Raw genomic sequence first — 17,555 nt, 5'->3', positions numbered from 1 at the left:
ACCAGTAAGTAGAACCAAGCCAAAGTAAAGCCTCCATGTTTACCTCTTATCAGTATCAAAATGTTTCAATTCAACATATCATCTCGAAAGAAATAAAATCTGGATATAAAGCCAAAGAATGAACTCATGAGAAAAACAAGCTAAAAGTCCATTGTAAACAAATCAGCTCCTAAGTGTTCAGAAGTGGAGAGCAGGAGGACAAAAAAAAGTTGCATTTGCATCAAACGGCACATTCTCACAGACAAATGGTAACAATGTGTTCTAACTATAGACTCCGGTCACAAAAATAAAGTACATACAGGTCGATCACTAGGAGCTCTAATGACATGCAAATGAACTTCTAGTGGCAAGCACTAATTATCAATTTCTACAGCAGATCGTTTATTGAACAAGGTCACAACGGCTTACCGGTCAAAGAAAGCCATTGTAAGTTCAATGTGACCAGCAGGAGAGATGGATGGAAGAGGAGACATGAGAAAAAGTCTAGAAGAAATATAATACTTAAAAGCGGATAGTGGGGAGGAGCGCCACTGAGCCCAATCTTCAGGAATTATGGAGGAGGTTACTAACCATAACAAGACAAAAGTTTTTTTTAATTAGGGCACAGTAAGTCATATTTGTGGGTTGACCCTATTTGGAACTAGTATTAGGATGAATATGTAGAAATTCAGGGATAACATGATGACTTCATTTTTGGGGGGGGGGGGGGAGGGAGTAAATTTTGTATTAGAAAAAAAGCATCAAAACTTTGAAAAATGTCTGAACTTTCCACAATGGAAAAAAAATTAACTAGACTTCGAGATATGTTCTTACAGTAGAGCCTTTTTAGATGAGCTTAGCCAATAATCACAACCTAAAAAACGACACTACATGAGATTAGGTCACATATTTCCATCTTATTCATTTAGGGAATAAGATCACGAGAAAGTCACAATTGTGCTACAAAACATCAATTCAAGAAGTAGAAGAGTTCAGCCAAGACTTTTAACGACTCGTGTTGATGTTTACCCCAATATCTGCGATGACATTGTTTCCAGTTATCGGCGGCTGTTGTTGTTATGTCTAAGAACAATTTGGCATCGTTTCGACACAGACCAGACACAAGTACGGAGTATCACTTATGAACATAAAAAAGGAACAGACCCACAATCTGGACTCTGTCAGCACGTATGGAAGTGCCATTTGCACTATTCCCAACATATCTTTATCAGCAGAATTAAAGAAGGCTTAAGAATTAAAGCAGAACCAAAAGCAGGTATCAACCTCAAAATAGACCTATGTTACATGAGGCTGCATTCAATTCATTGCCAAATGGTCTGCAAGGAGCTGTGTGATCCCTCCGGCAACATGGTGTTTGCTATTTACAGCAAAACCGAAAAGTGATATGATTGATGCCTAGCTGACTTCTTAGGTTTCAGCCAGATAGATGCACAGAAATTCAAGTGGATCCACAGAAAGTAGTAAAAATATATATACACACACATCGGGATTTGAAATATGCAAAGGAGCAAAATAAATAAATATCACAGACTGCAAAGTTATACTTGATTTATAGAATATGAGCAGCATTGCCATTAACCATTTTTATATGGTCATTTGTTTTCCAAAAGTTTCAAAAATATCCAGATTTACAGACAAAATGCAGCAAAATTAGATATAAAAATATGAAGCATCAAAACATAAAAGTAGCAAATGAATACCGTCTAAAATGTAAAATTACACTGTGCAATTTCAATATAAAAAAAAGACAAAAACGGGAAATGATTTGCAAGGAAATTCCCAAGCTCAAAGACTACAAACCTACAAAAAAGCCAATAGACAACCTGTACTAGCACAATAAACAGTGACTACCAGGCGCTTTCTACTGAGTATTTATTGGGTTGCGAGGGAGAAGAGAGTATTGGGGGGCTACTCCGGAGACTACCCTAAAAGATGTAGTAATAGGACCCCGAACAATGCTTTTTCCTAGACAATATAATCAAACAGAGGGAAGATTATGAAATAGGAAAATCGCTTGACAATATTCATGAGTGTAATAACTGCGGTCTTATGTTATAAGTCTTCACGCCATAAAATCGTCAGACAAATTACCCAAAGGTTTAAAACCATCCGTGGTAAAACACAGAAATCATTTCTTACAAGCTCAAAAAAGTCACTTATTACTGCATGGATGATGGAAACAAAATGTGGAAGCCAAATTGTCATTTTTTGGAAGTTTTCATAATTTTAATTGAAATTACTCACACTTTTCCAAAACAAGAGCATGGACCCCCTAGACTTAATCAATGACTATTGATAAAACAACAAGAGTAGGAAGGTTTATTTCTGTACGTACAACATGCAAGCCTGGGAAAAAGACTCAACTGCCTCCCTGCAAATACACATGCTGTAGCCAACCTTGGCCTATAGAGTTCAATGCTCCCGGGAATTTCGACACGTTTTTCATTCACAGACTAAGGGACCAGAAGTGTTCGGACACCTTTTAAACTACATTGTATAATTAACTCTTAGATAAGAGGAGTCAAAATATTTGACAGTCTCTAAACTGATATCACAGAAATACCAGCGACGTCTGGGGAAGGTCAAAGAGAGCTCGGGCAGATATTCAGGCAGGATGCAGAGGAGGTAGGGTGTATACATAAGAAGTTGTTTCCAGTCAAATTAGTGTTTAATATGGATTGTATAAGAATAGGGGAAATTACAGACTATATACAGACTAGGTCGAGACAACCAAGTCCTACCATATACAGACTAGGTCGAGACAACCAAGTCCTACCATATACAGACTAGGTCGAGACAACCAAGTCCTACTATATACAGACTAGGTCGATAGGTCGAGACAACCAAGTCCTACCATATACAGACTAGGTCGAGACAACCAAGTCCTACCATATACAGACTAGGTCGAGACAACCAAGTCCTACCATATACAGACTAGGTCGAGACAACCAAGTCCTACCATATACAGACTAGGTCGAGACAACCAAGTCCTACCATATACAGACTAGGTCGAGACAACCAAGTCCTACCATATACAGACTAGGTCGAGACAACCAAGTCCTACCATATACAGACTAGGTCGAGACAACCAAGTCCTACCATATACAGACTAGGTCGAGACAACCAAGTCCTACCATATACAGACTAGGTCGAGACAACCAAGTCCTACCATATACAGACTAGGTCGAGACAACCAAGTCCTACCATATACAGACTAGGTCGAGACAACCAAGTCCTACCATATACAGACTAGGTCGAGACAACCAAGTCCTACCATATACAGACTAGGTCGAGACAACCAAGTCCTACCATATACAGACTAGGTCGAGACAACCAAGTCCTACCATATACAGACTAGGTCGAGACAACCAAGTCCTACCATATACAGACTAGGTCGAGACAACCAAGTCCTACCATATACAGACTAGGTCGAGACAACCAAGTCCTACTATATACAGACTAGGTCGAGACAACCAAGTCCTACTATATACAGACTAGGTCGAGACAACCAAGTCCTACTATATACAGACTAGGTCGAGACAACCAAGTCCTACTATATACAGACTAGGTCGAGACAACCAAGTCCTACTATATACAGACTAGGTCGAGACAACCAAGTCCTACTATATACAGACTAGGTCGAGACAACCAAGTCCTACTATATACAGACTAGGTCGACACAACCAAGACCTACTATATACAGACTAGGTCAAGACAACCAAGTCCTACTATATACAGACTAGGTCGACACAACCAAGACCTACTATATACAGACTAGGTCAAGACAACCAAGTCCTACTATATACAGACTAGGTCGAGACAACCAAGTCCTACTATATAAAGACTGGGTGAACACAACCAAGACCTAGCAGTATAAATCACACCTGTACTAGAAGTCTTTGAGCCTTTCCTGTTCCGGGAGGTCACATTGAGCAAAGTTAACTTGGATGAAAATCAAAATACAACTGGATCCAAAAAGAAAAAAAAAGAAAAGAAAAGCAATCCCGAAGCGCGCACCACTGCAAATCATATAAACAGTCATTAAATCTAGAGATATCCAAATGAAATGAGCCATTTTAGGCTCCCTGTTGTGTTGGTCAATAGACTTCTATGTCGGATGTCTCGTGTATACCGAGGATAATGATTGCTCCCCATTAATGACAAACCTATTTCTTGGATGAAACTTTTTGATACGCTCATTTTTTTATCCCCTCCTAACTCGGCAAAAGGCAAAATTTCGGCGCCTGCAGATTATCAGAAATTAGATTCTTGAAGCGGTCACAGCCCAAATCCCTACAGATCTGGAAGTCATTCACTGAAACCAATATCTGTGAAAGCAGTGTTCCTTTCAGCGCACTCCCACTGTGCACGTTTTTCACTACACGGAGGAGTAATCGCGCTCTGACACAAAAATCCTAATTCGGCGCACCATTCACAGTTCAGACCTTGCTTCATTTTTTTTTTTTTTTTTCCCTCCTTTATTTCATGTTACAATAATCCTATTGGAGAGCAATTGTTGTATTTAATATTCGAGCCCTCTTATGAAAATGTTTCCTATGAAATGTGGCAGAGTAGTTAAGATAATACGTGTGCATGCTGTGAGAGGGTAATGCCTACACAATAGCCCTCGCCAGTGCCGTAAATCTCTTCATTAGACAACTACATATTACAACGGATCTACTTAACCATTTCTTTACTTAAAAGGGCCATTTGCTTTAACAATAACAAAACTCGCTTTTTGCACATTAGCAAAGGGCTTAAGCCAGAATAAATAATGTATTGGCACCACCATGGGGACCTGCTACGCTCCTCTACACCCAAGACGAGACTGTACAAAATCCAAAAGCTAGAAGATAAATCCAGCACTAAATCACCAGTGTGAGAGTTGGGCAGTCAGCTGGCAAAGTAGCGTCTTAATCCAAACACCTCCAAGGAGCTTGAGTAAGCAAGATCCGAGGTGCCCTTTAATGCAAGAGGAACACGAGTTCCCACGCTCCACAAAAGTTGGCCAAAACTCACAACTAGTCCGAGTATTTATGCAGCAGTCGCTCTCCGTGACAAAAAACAAAAAAGTTACTTTGCTCAGTGCTTTTGTATTTTTACTTATCCGTGTAAAGTGCATTTTAATACAACTTGCAAATACCGAGCTCTCTCGCTCTCTTAGTAAGACCAAATGAAATGGAAAAAAGCCCACACTTAATGTCATGGATTTATACTTTCAGGAGATGAGAAAACATAAGCCTCTACAGAAGCTTTCACATCCTAAAATGCCCATTATAGTTATAGTTTTGTATTCCCTTGCAAAACACTAAATAAATTATATTTTACTGGAAAGATTTGCCCTGGGTAGATACAAGCATGCAAACAACTTCCAGCTTAGCTGTAATCTATAGATTAAAAACTAAATCACAGGCAATATCGAATAGGAAACAGATAAAAAATGCCAAACACAACCGGCAAGACAAGCGAGAAACAAAAAAAAAAAAAAAAAGTATGAAAAAACGTAACAGAAAAAAAAAAAAAAAAAAAAAAAAGAGTTTTTACCTTTTTTTCTCTCCTCGGTTATCAGTAGAGCAGCCTGGAGTTATACAGTTACATGCATGAAAGTAAGATACTGACTTTCCAGGTTACAAAAGGTCTGAAGACCTGACTAGAGCTCTGCCAAGTATTTTCTTATCATGGCTCCTTGCTGTTGGGAATGTCCTTTATATTTGCAGATCAGGTTTGGCAGCTTTGAGCGTCCGAGGGCATATTTTGAAAGAATGAATGGTCACTGACTATCAAGTAACAGCAAAACTATAGCAAAGGAGGCCTTGTCAGTCCTAAGAGATGCCGCGCACATACTGTGATCAAGAGAGCTCTAAGCAGTTAAAGGCTTGGAACGAAGCTCTGACATAAGAGGCTGCAGCGAGCGAGCGGGCGCTCGACTCCACCAAATAAACACAATTCACTTCTTTCCATCCAAAAGTGTGTGCAACAATCAAAAAACATCCACAATAACTAATTTACTCCACCCTCCTCCTGTCTGGTCACTGCCACAAAAAACAACTCACCATTCCAAAAATGGACTTGCCCTCTACCACCCAAAAAAAAAAAGAAGGTCTTAAGTCAACCAGACGCAAATGAAAATCACTTAGTAGAGGCAGAGACCCCAAAAAGATCAGCTCCCACAAACATGGAGGAATGTGTCTTTACTGTTTAGGACTAAGAGACTGAATACAAACAAGAGTTGAGACTTTGCACATCAACAATCATCCCCAAAGGCAAGGAGACCATTAACACAAGCCAACCTACGCCTGCAGAAACCCCCCTGTACATCCTGGCCATTGCTCCCTCCCCCCCCCCCCCCCAGCTACAAAGATCCCTTTCGCCTGCTTTGTCCTCCTTGGTGGAGCATGCACTTGGACCTTCTCCATGTTTAAATACTTTTCCCTCCTTCAAGTACATTTCCAAAGCTCGAAAAGAACATGTCCTGAATATTAAAGAGTCTAAAAATAAAAGGTCGACTTCTGTAAACTCTGCAGCTCCTTTGTGTCCTCCCGTTAGGAATGCTTTAAGTATTGCAATAATGATGATTCTTTTATCAAAGCAGAAAAGATAAAAAAAGGCTGGGTCACAATTCACAAAAAAAAAAAATAATAAATGAAAAATTACATAGAAAGCCAAAATACTAGGAGCAAAAAAGAAAAGGCCATTGTTGTTGTTGTTTGCAATCTGCTGCGTTATTTTATAAAATGCTCTTGGGTGGGAGCTTTCTAAAAATCCTTCCTGTCTTGTGTAGAGCATAAATCTGTTCTGGCAGCCTGACCTTTAGACAAAAATTACACCACTAGGGAGAAACACTCCAAGAAATGCTGTTTAAAGTCAACAGTGATATCCCTCCACCACCATGGCCACCCGCAGCCCCCCACCTCCGCAGCCCCCTCACCTCCGGAGTGCACTTTCCATAAAAAGTACCTGTTGGAGCAAATAAGGAGACTTCCAGATAAGGATCCACTGATGGTAAATTGGAAAGCGCTGGTAACCACTTGTAAAACAGGAATCTCAGTAATTAAATGGATGCAAATCCCAGACACAAGGCTGAGACAAGCCCTCCACCCACCCTTACCCCATCCTCACAAATAGCCCAAATTGCTAAAATAAAAAAAAGGAAATACTTTTGCACAGTCACACACCAATCAGAAGCTACATACGCATATATACATACTTCTGAAATAGTAGGAAGAAGCTCTTAGATGGTCAATGCTAGTATAAAACCCATAGAAATCTAATAGTTGTAAGCTCAACCTCCGGCTGCTGCAGGGCACAGCGTAAGCAAAGTGTTAATTTGTAGCAGTGCGGAGACAATACAAGAGCATGAGATGGATTACATGTAAGCAGTGAGGCTGATACACATGCAAATAAGTCCGGCTCTCCACTGATTCATACAAGTCAAATTAGTGGCTGTGAGATCAGTCCCGGTGTCCCATGTTGTCCTCCGTCCTCCAAACAAACAACTTGTAAATATGAGACTCTATAATAAACCTGCTACTTAAATACAGAGAAGAGCCTTTTCAAAGAAGCAAAGTAGCGAGGAATTACCAAAAGGTCAGTCCACCCCACAGCTGCCAAGAATGGCTCTCGACAGTAATGGGTGATAGAATATTCTGTCATCTGTATCCACAGCAATAATCGGACAGAGGCGTTGATTGATAAGAAAATACCGGAGACGGAACATGACGTGCCACTGAAAACCAACGTGAGACACGTTATCAGGAGCTCGCTTCTCCTCTCACCGATCACTACAGTGATTCAACCTCTCCATGGGTACAAGGTGAAGCATGAAACCGAGGAAAATAAGACCCAACACCTCGTGATGTTATTATAGCGGTCGAAGACGAGAGCAGGACGCCGGATTGTCCCACATAAGGGCCAAAGAGTATTGGGAAAACTATGGGACCCTAGAATGCAAAACTTACAATAATACCTTAACCCGGTTACCCCCCAATACCAACAAGAAGGTGTGGATTTAGCTCTATCTCAACATGTCGCAAAGTGCCAAGCCTGGCATGCCACCACATTGGCTGCAGACACGAGCTCCATTCTTCTACACCCTTAATAACTTGGAATATGGGTAAAGGAACAGCTGAGGATGAAGGGAGGAGCTGGGAGATGCCGGGTGGGATGCAGTTGCTTTAGATCATCATTCCAACAACATAGGTCAAGGTTTCAAACACCAAGACAAAAATCAGATTTCACAAAATTCAGGGTGCACCAACCCTAAAGCCACTTGTACAAAACTACAACTCTACAGAGTAGCTGCTAACACTCACATACGTAGACAAAGTCTCCGATGGCTGTCAGAACCGGAGCAGTTGATCGTCGGAGCAGACATATTTCTAAAACCTTAGAAGAACACCCCACAAGTCTCCGATGGCTGTCAGAACCGGAGCAGTTGATCGTCGGAGCAGACATATTTCTAAAACCTTAGAAGAACACCACACAAGTCTCCATATGGCCTGAGAACCACAGTCATCATAAATGGCACAAAAAAAAACCATTAAGATTGATTGCCCCTTTATTATTATTTTTGAACTCCTCTTTCTTAATTGACTTAATAGCTAATTTCACCTATTTTGAAACTGCAAAAGATTTTGCCACAGTCGACGTTCGATACAAAAGGGAAGACCGAGTTGTCCTGTCAAGAGTAATTCTCCATCAAGCTGTGAGCGACATACCTTCACACAGCTGGACATGGAGAAGCAACGTCTCCATCCACAAACCTCTATCCATTATAAAAAAAACACGAGCACACGTCCAGAGAACCAAGGAGTCATCCATGATGGACCTCCAAGACCCATTGTCCCATTTCTCGTCTTACATATGGTAACCAAGACGCATAAAAAGATGATGGAATTTTTGGGATAAGGAGACATTTTTCCAAGGGTAATAAAAAAAATAAAAAAAAATACCAAAATAATCTAATATACACATAAAATGGCCTATATTAATCATAGACAAGAGAGCGGGCGATCAGGACTAAAATATGTTGCTGTAAAGGATAAGGCAGGCAGGAGCACAGCCCAAATTATTTCTGCCCTATGGCAAAGATGATTCGGTTTAAAATATGTTTTTTTTTAAAAAAAAGGGACTTTGTCCTTTGTACTTGACCAGTTTCCCCGGAAATTCTTGCAAATTGACTCACTGACCCTGGGAGTGCCTGAATGGATTTGCAAATGTCACAGAGCCTGCCCTCTTCTCTGAGCCCTGCTAGTTATGGCAACTAAACGAAGCAAGATGCTATGTGTTCCAAGGAAGGATGGGGGGGGTCCGGGGGCAACGACACTGAGCAGGTGCTTAAACACTTTAAGGGACTATGTCAAAAGCAGGTGCAGAGATGAAAAACTTTCAACCTCCATTGAATAAAAAAAAAAAAATTGTATCACACTCGATAACTAAAACTACAGCAATCACAATACAAAAAAAGCAAATAACTCGATGGAAAACAAAAGCACAAAGTGACAGCCGAAGCAAAAAAAAAATATCAAAGAATCGCCAAGCAGGATTCAGGCACAGACAAGGCAGTAATTACATTTTATCTCGAGTCAAGAATATCTCGTAAAACCATTTGCTTTTTGTTTGTTTTTTGGCCATAAATTGAGGAAGCCCCCCGTGGTGCAGCATGGGACATCATCTGTAACAACGCCAAAATGTTATTCTACACTCAACATAAGGTGGAGGCATCAGAAGAGCTAATGGCCGACTCGTAGCTACACGCTGCATTTATATCTGTGGGTAGAGAGACGAGAGGGGGCGACAGAGAAAGAAAGAGGGTCGTACAAAGACTATATAGCGTAACAGAGGGGAGAATACGGGGGGCAAACAGGTAAGGGGCTCAACAAGGTAAGCGGGAGACACAAGAGTCATATTAGGATAGTATAGGGAATAATATAGGTAACGAGGGGGTGACAACTCGGAAAGAAAGTGTTAGAAATGAGGACTAAAAATAGAGGGAACAAAGAAAAAAAAAGGGGGTTATTTGGCGAAAGGGGCCAAAAGGTGATTCCAATAATAGGGGAGACAATGAGTAAAATGAAAAGCAGGGGGCAGGCTGGGAATGGTGGGCGATCAGTAAGGAGAGTGTGGGGGACAGTCACTGAGCAAGAATGACCATGAAGAGCGTAGAAGTCAGGAACAATATGTAGAATATCCATAATTAGCCTGGGAGAAGAATAGACGTACATAGAAGTTATATCCACCCCCCCCGCGCACACAGAGCCCCCTTCACAAAGCAATTAAAAAAAAAAATTATACAATCAACAAATGCCAAAGATGTAAATTTATTAAAAAAATAATAATAATTCTATATACTGTGTCTGCTCACGAACTAGATATTACTATATACTGAAGCTATCGAGCATCTTGAAAGAAATCGCTGATATATTTTAAATAACAGAACAATTCTAGCAAGTAAAAGCTATCCGGACCAAACATTGACAGCAATGGCTGTAATGAAAAAAAAAATTATAATATTATATATATATATATATATATATATATATATATATATATATATATATATATATATATATATATATATATATATATATATAGGAAATGGAATAAAATAAAAAAGCATCTAGCTTGTCACTGCTCTTCATGCCTGTATCTGTCGGCAACAAAAGAAAAAAAAAAAAAAAGAGAAGAATATAATCTACTGCTGCAACACAAGTAGATTCATAAAAGAAGCCTACATATTTCTCAGGGAATGAATCAGGTCGCTCATACAATGGCACATTGTTGGTAAGGACCCTGACTCCTCAAGTTACATCAATGTTTGCCAGCCTCCCCAATGGCAAACGCTGCACTACAAGAAGTGTGTTCATTGTCTATGGGTTGTCATTATTTCGTTTTTCCTGTAATTATCCAGGCAGCTTCGCATAAAACAAAACAAACCCCGAGTTCTAATTTTAATGCCACCGTTAAACATCAAACCATGAAAAACAAGAAGGAACAATATATCACATTGAACCTTACCCAACAGACTGTGAAAGGTGCACGCTAACATTAAGCGCTTGGATGAAATAAAGAAAAAAAAAATAAAAATGTTCTAAATGAAAAGAAAAATAATAAAAATTGAGCCAGGACGAACTGTAGATCAGCAGCAATCCGACGTGATGTACCATAATGAATAGAATGTCAATCGTGTGGCATAAATAGTCTAACTATGGAATAAAGGATAAAACGTGTTTATTGCAGTTTAAGTAACGTCTCATTAAACTCGAAAAATGTCACCGATTCAATACGAAAATGCACCAAGCAAAGACCGAGCTGATGAAGGGATCAATAAAAAGCACATATGAGGCGTTTTAAAAGCTAAAAGGTGCAAGTATAAACAACAATGTCATAAACTCGACCAACATATGTATCAATTACCAACTGGAGGAGGATCTCCAGGTTTGGACTATGAAGGGTTAATACGAGGTAGGTCAGAAGGAAAACCTATATGATGATGGTGGTTCCCAACTGTACTGGTAACTTTGGCTATTGGTCAAAATAAATGATGGCCCCTTGCCCTCTTTAAAGGGAAACACCCAGAGAGTAGTTGCTAATGTGACGGATGCTTGTGAAAATTACGGCATTAAAACAGGACTTGCAGGGCTGGAGGAGAGATTGGGATCTCAGGACTGGATGGGAAGGAGGGTTCTGCTTCTCTTTGAAGTTACAGCAATAAAAAAACCTTCCCAAGCCAAACCCTTTAAAAAAGATTTTTTATTGAAAGTTCAAGTTAAAACCTGAAATAATAGCTTTCTTTCAAGATAATTTCCACTAACATCTTTGTCTTTTTCCCAAGGACCCAAAATATAAGTATGTTGCATACAAACCCCCATGCGGGCTTGAATCAACCATTAAATGTGCCCAGGTTAAATGTAGGTCAATGATCTGTACACCGGCGTGACCAGAGGACGTCGTATTAGGTAAAAGGTATCCATTTACATTTGCAATGCCAATTCAAGGGCTAACATCCCTCTAAAGTAATCCAAACCACTGCTGGCGGCAACAGAATTGTGAAAATGGCATCAAAATGGAGACCTATGGGTACGGATTGAGGCACGTTAAGGGGAGCTGATCAGTACGGGCGCCCATCAAGGCCACGCGTGACATAAAATAGCAAGAAAAATCCTGACGTGAAATTGTTTGGTGGCGGCAATTATAAGAGATAAAGTCATAGCAGACCAAGCTCTGTCTAACGACGAAATCTTACACCATAATTTATCTCCCCCCCCCCCCCCCCCCACCCCACTCACTCCTTTTTCCTTTTTATTAAATACATTCAAGGAATTCTTGTAAACTGCTAGGCCAGGCCACTTACAATAAAAGAACTATCAATTTCATGTAGCAAAAAAAAATAAAATAAATAAATTAAAAAAAATAAAAATATCTGCTATCCCTCCATAAATTCATTTCAACTTATAAAACAAACTATGGACCAAGTTTAATACCTTTCAAATTCTCAACTTACAGTAATAAAACAGATAGCACGTTAGACAGACTATAGATCGCCTAGCAGGAAATATCACTTTTGGCACAGACAGGAGACCAAATGCACTGACTGCTCTGAAGCCTTTTGCTTAACAGGAGTGTACAGAGGGGAAAAAAAAGGCCTAACGCACCGAGGTTGGACTTATTTTACATGGTGTCTCCAAGCTGCACTAATTGGGTCCATTGATTTTTAATACATTGTAATGAAATGCATAAAAAAAATAGCTGGAAATTAAGACTGGAAATTCTGTGTCCTGATCTGTAGAATGTTCGATGTAACAATTTACAATGTATCGATGCGACACCTGATAAGTAGAATGTTCATTGGAACAATTTACAATGTATCGATGTGACACCTGATATGTAGAATGTTCATTGGAACAATTTACAATGTATCGATGTGACACCTGTTAATATTTTTTTTATTTGTGTTTTATTGTTTACACACAATAAAATAATAAACAAAAAAAAAATGTTAAACATAATAAACGTCAGTATCAGCACTGTATGGATCTGCTGCTGTGGCACAGGATACGATGCTCGCATTTTAGCATTAGTGTTACTGCGCAGCGGCTATAATTTAGTGCCGCTATCGAGTCTATATATCATATTATATATGAAGTACAAGATAAGGAATTCAGTGGTGCATAATAAAGGCAGAAAAAAAAATTGCATGCACACCATATAGTCACAATGGCAGAGCACAAGACTTATATATCAGTATTGGCGTCTGCAGCTGAAATAACGCCAACCCCCCCATAGCGTGCACCCCACAAGGTGAGATGCTGGCCTCACATGTCATTATTTAAAACGCTTTTATGATGTGGTATGGGTAACGATGGAAGCGTATGAGGCCAAACACAATCCACTAAACCCACTGAAGGTCCTTTCCCCCCAATACACAGCACCATTCTTAAAGGTCACTTTTCATGAGCTCTAAACAGATTAGCTCCTTTCAAGATCTCTATCCAAAAATGTTTCTTGGTCAATATGAGTACAAAACAGCAGACGCTTCCATTCAACCTCCTCCTCTGCCCCATTTTAACCATCCAGCTTCCACCCCCTCCTCCCCTCGCTCGCTGCCCCTTTGGGCCTCTATTCTGTAGAGAAATGCAAGCCAGGCTAAAGTTTTCTCCAATGAGCCAGAAGCTGGATGAGCTTTGATATGGTAATCGACCCCTTGGAACCGTAAGAATTCACACTTGCATTAATTCAAACAATTTGTGCAGAATGATGTGAAATGGCACCTCTCTTAGTGGCAGCAACAAAGAGGAGGGGGCTGGAGAAGAGGCTGAAAAAAAAAAAAGCCAAAACAGGGCATTTGTTCTACAAGGATCCTTTTGTGCACCAGGATATTTATGTGCAAATATAACAGGCATACACCTGAGCTCCTGAGATGTTGGCACAGGGCAATGGATTGCCAGCTTCACAAAAATAACCAGCAGCAACCTGCAGATACCACCCCTCCATTGCCCGCTGCAGCGGTGCACGTCATGCCATGCATGTTCCTGCCCTTCTCCTATAGGAGACGAAGGTCAGGTAAAAACATCCAGTGCATGAGGGCATCAAGCCTTAGTAAAGCAATGCTGTGACATGGTGCATAAGACCATAGGCAGCTATGCCCATTCCACCTTCCTTGCCAACCTAAGGGATGTGGGCGCAGGAGAAGGCTGCATTTGCCTGGCACCATCTGCTCTTATTTTCTCACCTTCTCCCAGGCCTGGCATCAATAGCACTTTAGTAAACCAAACCATGCAGGGTGGACATGTAAACTGGCATAACTATTCACCCCCTTTATAGGACGGCCAAAAACTGAGCCTTAAAATAGTAAATCAATCCAGAGGGCATTTTAATGGGCATAAAGCATCCATTGCCCAAGGCTCTGCCTATTCCCCTTTGTCAAAGTTTGAGAAGTCGGCCCCCAGATTGTGTCTGGCTCCTTCAGAACAAAGGATCCTGCATCTAATTGTTGCCATTCCTACCACCACCGCCGGAGCCAGTTCACATCTGGCTGCATTTTCCTTTAACCCCTCTCCTTGTCCCAAGATACAAGAGCAGCTCCGCCGCCCCCCAGTCTCCAAAGACCCTACTACCCCCTGCCCGTCTGTCTCCCCTGCCCATGAGTGGGTACAAGCAGACAAGGGACCCACATGCAGAACACAAAGGGGATAAAGAGCTTTCTGCCTGCGACTCTTATTTACAGCATAAGGATCATGCAGGATCCTCAATCCTTCCAGCAATGATGTCCTTGTGTGGGATGAAGGCAGCTTCCCTGCACTGTACACCGCTGCACCACATGTTAGTGCCATATAAAAGGTGATTATGACTAGCATTACCCTAGATTACACACAGGAGATCTGACTTCTATTACCCACAGTCTACAGCTCACAGGGATGCACAGCAGCAGCCTCTCCCATCGCCTGGGAGCAGATCACCCTAGAGATCCAGTGATCCTATTAGGTTACATGCACAGGATCGCAGCTGGGGGAGGAGGACATTGCAGTGCAGCCTGCACCCCCTAAATATGGACCCCCCACCCTCAGTGTAAAAAGACACAATACACCAGTTGAACCTCTGCTGCAGGGAAATAATAGAAGTTTGCACAGAAGAGAGTTGTGCAGCATCCAGGGAGAATATATATATATATATATATATATATATATATATATATAACTGCCAGGCAGTCTGTATACCCAGTGTGTATATACACACATTGGGTATGCAGCTTTGTATATTATATATACATACACATCGTAATATGGAAGGAGAGGAGAACATCACTTGTACAGGGGCAGAGCTGCATACACAGTATATAGGTGTACAGTGATATACAGGAGGAAGGAAGCAATGTATATCTTCTCTACACAAGGAAAAAGCTGAACATATACATTGTATATATATATATATACACACACACACACACACACACACACACACACACACACAGAGAGTGGGTTGCATATGGTATAGATATAGATACTGGGACAAGGCTGCACACAGTATACTTAGCTATAGGGATAGCGCTTAGGAGTATATACATAAATACATATATATATATATATATATATATATACATATATATATATATATATATATATATATATATATATATATATATACACACACACACATACACACACAGGGAGAGGGCTGCACACAGTATATACCCAGGGAGAGGGCTGCACACAGTATATACCCAGGGAGAGGGCTGCACACAGTATATACCCAGGGAGAGGGCTGCACACAGTATATACCCAGGGAGAGGGCTGCACACAGTATATACCCACGCACTCACACACAGGAGCCTTCCTATACATCCAGCTCGGACTCCCTCCTACCTGCTGACTGTTCCCAGCTTCCAGGTAACAATGTACAAGGTTCCAATAGTTTCCTCCACAAAGTAAAGTAACACAAGGATGGGATCAGGTGGGATCCGGGGATCAGGGGCTGAGCTGGGGGATCTGCTGGTGACTTGATCCTTGCATCCAGCACTGGAGGCTTCTCAGGGTCCACCAATACGAGGCTCCGGGCACTGCACAGAGGGATCCAGTTATACTCGGGAGGCGTCTGGGATCCAATGACCTTAAGGGATCAATTAGGTTTAGGGATCCTGGGAGTACAGGGAAAAGGGGTCCAGTAGAATGAAGGAGCCCGGATCCTGGATGCAGGGAGGGATCCAGGAGGTTCGGGGACCCCAGTAGATTCAGACTCCTGGCTGGGGTCCAGGGGATAGAGGCAGAGGGGATCCAGTGGGTGATGGGGCGCTGGATCCAGTTCAGGGCACAGATCTCTCCTGTGTCTCTCTCAGGTCTCCAACATCAAGTCAACATTTCCCAGCAGAAGTGAGAGCAGCGCCGGTGCACGGAGCCCCCGGGTCCTGGGCAGAGGAGTTGCAGGCGGGGGCCCCTCTACCGCTGGCAGCCGGGCTCCCTGTGCTCTCTGCTGCCCGGTGCGCTGGAGACTGGCAGGGCGGAAGGCTGCTATCAGAAGCGGGGTGTCCGGCTCGCCGCTCCCGGGGACATGGTGGCCTGTGCTCGGCTTCTCACTGTCACATCTCCCCGCACACACTGCGGGCACAGAGCGCTGCACGGAGCAGAGAGAGGGAGGAGGGAGGAGGAGGCGGCGCCGGCTGTGCAACTGCCTGCCCCGGACCAGGCCCCCTCCTCCAGCCCCGACCCCTCCCTGCAGCCGGCACCGCCTGCATCCCGGCACAGAGCCTGGGGGAATGGAGCTGGAGCTTGCACATACCGGGGGCCAGGAGCGTGCACATACCGGGGATCAGGAGCGTACCCATACCGGGGACCAGGAGCGTGCACATACCGGGGGCCAGGAGCGTGCACATACCGGGGATCAGGAGCGTGCACATACCGGGGGCCAGGAGCGTGCACATACCGGGGGCCAGGAGCGTGCATATACCGGGGGCCAGGAGCGTGCACATACCGGGGGCCAGGAGCGTGCCCATACCGGGGGCCAGGAGCGTGCCCATACCAGGGGCCAGGAGCGTGCCCATACCAGGGGCCAGGAGCGTGCCCATACCGGGGGCCAGGAGCGTGCCCATACCGGGGATCAGGAGCGTGCACATACCGGGGTTCAGGAGCGTGCACATACCGGGGGCCAGGAGCGTGCCCATACCGGGGGCCAGGAGCGTGCCCATATCGGTGGCCAGGAGCGTGCCCATACCCGTGGCCAGGAGCGTGCCCATATCGGGGTTCAGGAGCGTGCATATACCGGGGTTCAGGAGCGTGCACATACCGGGGATCAGGAGCGTGCACATACTGGGGGCCAGGAGCGTGCACATACCGGAGATCAGGAGCGTACCCATACCGGGGGCCAGGAGCGTGCACATACCGGGGATCAGGAGCGTACCCATACCGGGGACCAGGAGCGTGCCCATACCGGGGGCCAGGAGCGTGCACATACCGGGGGCCAGGAGCGTGCACATACCGGGGGCCAGGAGCGTGCACATACCGGGAATCAGGAGCGTGCACATACCGGGGGCCAGGAGCGTGCACATACCGGGGATCAGGAGCGTG

The 17,555-nt window shown here is 43.0% G+C and overlaps 1 protein-coding gene across 22 annotated transcripts in view; it reads right to left on the bottom strand.

Moving 5' to 3' along the window:
- The window catches only part of ADGRL2 (adhesion G protein-coupled receptor L2), a 204,548-nt gene extending 187,907 nt beyond the window's left edge, over positions 1 to 16,641 (bottom strand). For 9 of the 22 annotated variants that reach the window (XM_073643965.1, XM_073643970.1, XM_073643972.1 and 6 more), the window contains exon 1: positions 15,861 to 16,641. The gene's annotated coding sequence lies outside the window, so the exon portion shown is untranslated. The remainder of the gene's footprint in view (positions 1 to 15,860) is intronic. The other 13 variants (XM_073643954.1, XM_073643955.1, XM_073643957.1 and 10 more) reach the window with 3 other exon arrangements.
- Positions 16,642 to 17,555: the final 914 nt, after the last annotated feature.

This window comes from Phyllobates terribilis, unplaced genomic scaffold, assembly GCF_046119375.1.
Source record: "Phyllobates terribilis strain yellow unplaced genomic scaffold, ASM4611937v1 Scaffold_8__6_contigs__length_399053987, whole genome shotgun sequence".
NCBI lineage: Eukaryota > Metazoa > Chordata > Amphibia > Anura > Dendrobatidae > Phyllobates > Phyllobates terribilis.
Note: the sequence above shows the minus strand (reverse complement) of the source record. Positions and strands in the feature narration are given on the sequence as shown.